General features: G+C 39.1%; 1 non-coding gene across 1 annotated transcript; it reads left to right on the plus strand.

Moving 5' to 3' along the window:
* Positions 1–4,882: 4,882 nt before the first annotated feature.
* Positions 4,883–4,989, plus strand: LOC116107086. Its single transcript, XR_004124399.1, has one exon. It is a non-coding gene; the product is annotated as a small nucleolar RNA R71 (small nucleolar RNA).
* Positions 4,990–5,259: the final 270 nt, after the last annotated feature.

Here is a 5,259-nt window from a genome sequence, read left to right on the forward strand (position 1 = left end):
GTACATATTCCCATAAGAATTTGGGAAATGACCCATGAAGTTAATTCCCCATACATCGAACAGCTCAACAACAAGGATATTGTTCAGTGGCATCTCATCTCGCTTTGAAATATTCCCACTTCGTTGACAATGGTCGCATTCCTAAACCATTCAGAAAGAGTCCTTGAAAAGGGTGGGCCAGTAAAACCCAGATTGAAGAACCTTGGCTGCTGTCCTAGCTCCTCCAAAATGGCCACCTACTTCCCTCTCATGACAATACCTTAGAATACTCTCCATTTCCTCTTCCGGAACACACCTACGTATCATCTGATTAGCATAGTGTCTATAAAGAAATGGCTCTTCCCAGAAGCAGTATTTTAAATCTGAGAAAAACTTCCTCTTTTGTTGGAAGGTCATGCCAATGGGGAGCACTCTCGCTGACAAGTAGTTTGCGAAATCTGCATATCGCAGTGCTTCCTCCACTCTCATCAATTTCTCATCTGGGAAAGTTTCTCTGATTTGGGTTTCTTCTTCATTTCCTTGAATTGGTCATTCAATCCTTGACAAATTGTCCGCCACCACATTTTTCGACCCTTTCTTATCTCATATCTCCAACTCAAACTCTTATAGCAATAGGATCCATCTTATCAGCTTCTCAGTCACGTTCGTCTTTGCTCGATCCACTTCTATTCCGTCTTTTGAAATTCTATGACCAAGCACTATTCCTTCCTGGACCATGAAGTGGCACTTCTCCCAATTGAGCACCAAGTTCGTCTCCTGGCATCGCTGCAAAACAAAAGAAAGATTAGATACGCAATTATCAAAGGACGAACCAAAAACAGAGAAGTCATCCATGAAGACTTCTATAAACTGCTCCACCATATCTCCAAAGATCGACATCATGCATCTCTGAAATGTGGCTGGTGCATTACATAACCCAAAGGGCATCCTTCAGTAAGCAAAGGTGCCATAGGGACAAGTGAAAGTTGTCTTCTCTTGATCCTCAAGGGCGATGGCAATCTGATTGTATCCTGAATAACCATCCAAGAAACAGTAATAAGCATGCCCTGCCAATCTCTCCAACATCTGATCAATGAAAGGAAGTGGAAAATGATCCTTCCTTGTCGCTTCATTTAATTTTTGGTAGTCAATGCACACTCTCCAACTTGTGACCATCCTAGTTGGTATCAATTCATTGCTCTCATTCTTTATCACTATGATACCTCCCTTCTTTGGAACCACTTGCACCGTACTCACCCATGGACTATCAGAAATGGGATAAATTATTCCCGCATCTAGAAGTTTCACCACCTCCTTTCTCACCACTTCCTTCATCAAAGGATTCAATCTTCACTGTGGTTGAACTCTAGGCTTGATATCATCCCCCATGAGTATCTTATGCATGCAAAATGATGGAGAGATGCCTTTAATATCTGAAATAGTCCACCCAATTGGCGATCTGTGTTCCCTTAACACTAGAATTAACCGCTCTTCTTCCAATTTGCTCAACCTTGAACTGATTATTACTGGGAAGGTTTCTAATTCCCCAAGATACACATATTTGAGGTGGGAAGGTAAAGGTTTCACTTCAAGCTTTGGAGGTTCTTCATTTCTTTCCTTTTCCTTCTCTTTTTCAAAATCAAATTCCTCAAATTCTAGCTCTTGGCTCTCATCAATCAGCTGAAGTGCTTCCAACAATCTAGCACATTCGTTCCTTGCTGACCCATCTACCTCTATTGTTCTTGATTGGGCAATACACGCTTCTAGAGGTAGTTGTAGAGTGTTCTCTTCAATGGCCTCCGCTATTAGTTTATCCACCACATCAACACTAAAGTACGAATTCGACTCGGATGGAAACTTCATAGCTTCAAACACATTGAACATTACTATTTCATCTTGAACTCTTAACAACAACTTTCCTTCTTGTACATCAATGAGTGCTTTTCCCGTGGCCAAAAATGGTCGGCCCAAAATAAGAGGCATTTCCTTATCCTCCTCCATGTCCAATACAACAAAATCTACCGGAAAGATAATCTTGTCCACCTTCACCAACACACCTTTGACTATACCCCTTAGATGTTTGATGGATCTATATGCAAGTTACAATGACATGGTCGTTGGCTTCACTTCACTAATTCCCAATCTCCTGAAAACAGAAAAAGGCATTAAATTGATGCTAGCACCTAAATCACATAAAACTCGATCAAAGGTAATCTCTCCTATAATGCAAGGAATAGTAAAACTCCCTGGATCTTTGAGTTTCGGGGGTAGCTTCTTCTTAATAATGGCGCTGCACTCGTCTGTGAGCATCACTGTTTCCTCATCCTCTAACTTCCTTTTGTTGGATAAAATCTCCTTGAGAAATTTCGCGTAGCTCGGCATCTGTTGCAATGCATCTGCAAAAGGAATGTTAATATGCAATTTTCTAAATATTTCAATGAATTTGGAAAACTGCTTATCTTGATTCTTTTTCTTCAGTCTTTGAGGAAACGGCACAGGAGGAGTGTGATGTGCCAGTTTTGGTGGTATCTCGAGAAATGGCAATTTCTCTTTCCTTTGTCTTTGCCTCACTTCCCGTTTCTATTCTTCTTCCCTAGAACTAGATGGTTTCTCTTTAGCAACTATCTCTTGATCAACCTCCTCATTAGAGTCTTCCTTTTTCTCTCCCTTTGATGGACTTTCTTCTTCCCTTGATTTTTCCACCTCTTCCAACACTGTCCCACTTCTCAAAGTTATCGCATCTGCTTGCTCATGTGGGTTAGTCACTGTGTTGCTCGGTAGTGAGCCCTGTGGTCTCTCATTTAACTTATCAGCCAATTGACCCACTTGTACCTCCAAGTTTCGAATGGACGCCCCTTGATTTCTGAAATTTGTTCTCGTCTCATTCATAAAACCTGTGGTCTCCTACATAAACTTTCCAAACATGTCCTCCAATTTTGTCACTCTTTGCTCTCCTGATTGATTGTTCACCCCTGTTTGGTTGTTTGGCAATGCTCTTTGGTTCCATTGATTGTTTTGATGATTTTGTTGATTCTGATTGCCCTAAGACAGGTTCGGATGATTCCTTCAACCAAGATTATATGTGTTGGAGTACGGATTGTTCGATTGTCTTTGATTTCCCCGCTTGACATTCGCTGCTCGCGTGATTACCTGTACAAAATTCACAAGTTAGTTGAGGTGCTTGAATGGAATTTACCTGCATACTTCCCAACTATTTCTAAAGTGCTGTTAGTTGGGCTGAAATGGCTGTATATACGTCAACTTCATGAAGACCCATAGATTTCTTTGGTTGCACCCTCTCATTAGGCCTTTGATAATTGTTTCTTGCTAGAACTTCAAGCAACTCGTGAGCTTCTTCTGGAGTCTTATGTTTCAGTGCTCTGGTGTGCTGTCGTAGGCAACCAAGATTAAAAACCTTTCTAACCTAACTACTGAACTATAAATAGGGTAAGCAAGGGTCGATATCACGAAGAGTGTCTAGCCAAATTTTCGATGATGTGAATAAGGCTAGGGGGTTTTGAGTAAAACAGAAAAACAATCTTAGCTAGAAACAAAAACAAAAACAATTCAATTTGAAATCAATTAATATAACGAAACTTGGTCTCAATCAACATCCACCATCGGAATCTTACAACTGATCATTGATGCAAAATTAAATCAATTCATACCTGAATATTCACCGTTGGAACTATTTTCATATCCCACCTTAGTTGTAATTAATTAGGAAACAAGCGATCTTAATTAACCTTACTACTAAACAACCCTAGACAAGCGCTAAAGATTTAATCTAGTGGCAGCCTTAAGAACTAGAGAGATCGATGAAGCTAAACAACACAAACTCAAGCGGTTGCATTTAATTTAGTCGAGTGTTCCTCTTAAGATTACTAATTCCTGACGCAGCAAATTAATAACCCTAATTGCTTCACAAGTTAAAGGGATCAAACAATTACGGATTTGATATCTAACTTAGCAATAGATTGTAACAAATAATAACCTAGTAGGCCTCCTAGAAATTAAATGAAACAATCATTAAAATAAGCATAGAAGAACATCCAATACTCAAAGCATAAAATTAAACACTAAAAATAGATAGATCTCACAGATTTATTAATTCTGAGGCCTCCGTTTCCTTCGACCAAGTTATAAAAATTAGCCTCTCATGGCCATAAACAAAAACTCAAAAAGAAAAGAAAAATTCCAGAGAAGAGAAGAGAGAAGTGTGGTGTGTCTCCCAAACCTAATTTGATCCCCTTCAAAAAATATCTAAATTCGAATTCTAATTCTACTTAATCTCCTCCAAATATTCTAATATCCTAAAGTAACATTTATCCTAATCTAATTAATTGGAAATAAAATAATAAAGTCCCAAAATAAAATAGGAAAGTGGTGTTTTCCAGCTGTAATTTGCGTGCAATAGGTCTTCAAAACTTCTTGTAATAATCTGCCTATTTAAATTGCATGACAAGGCGGAATGTTCTAGAACGTCGGCAGTGCAGATGTGTCAACTTCAGGCCAGATTACCACCTTGATGCAGCGAGTATCTCTCCAAACTCAAAACATGAACGTTGTATATCTCTTTCTTAGCGTTCCACAGAATTTTGAATCATCTCAATCGGAGCTCGGATGAGAGAGTTATACCCGGATTACGAAACAATGTCGAAACTGTCCGAATTCACTTAATTAGTTCCGTTTTGCAATTAACGCCTCCATTTGCTTCCTAAATCAAAATAGAATAATAATCAGTACATTTTAGGCAAAAAATAAGTATAAAATACTATACATTAAGGGGGGTAAATATGACATTTTGCATTCTCATCATGCTCCTGCCGATGCTGCATCCACCATAGCTTGCACATTCACCATCAATCCATTATAAAATGTTTGGACTTGCATCCAAACTGGCAACCCATGATGTGGACACCTTCTCAGTAATTCTTTGTATCTCTCCCAAGCCTTATACAATGATTCCGACTCTTCCTGTAGAAACGATTTGATATCATTTCTCAGTTTTGCCGATTTTGCTGGAGGAAAGAATTTGGTCAGGAACTTCTATGCTAAATCATTCCATGTTGTAATCGTTCCTGTTGGTAATGCCATTAACCATCCCTTAGCTTTATCCTTCAATGAAAATGGGAATAGTCTCAATCTAATGGCGTCATCTGACACTCCGTTTGACTTGAAAGTATCACCAATCTCCAAAAAATTGGCAATGTGTAGATTTGGATCTTCCTTCAAATCTCCCCTGAATTGTACCGACTGCTAGATCATCTAGATGATTGC

This window comes from Pistacia vera, unplaced genomic scaffold, assembly GCF_008641045.1.
Source record: "Pistacia vera cultivar Batoury unplaced genomic scaffold, PisVer_v2 Contig526, whole genome shotgun sequence".
Taxonomy (NCBI): domain Eukaryota; kingdom Viridiplantae; phylum Streptophyta; class Magnoliopsida; order Sapindales; family Anacardiaceae; genus Pistacia; species Pistacia vera.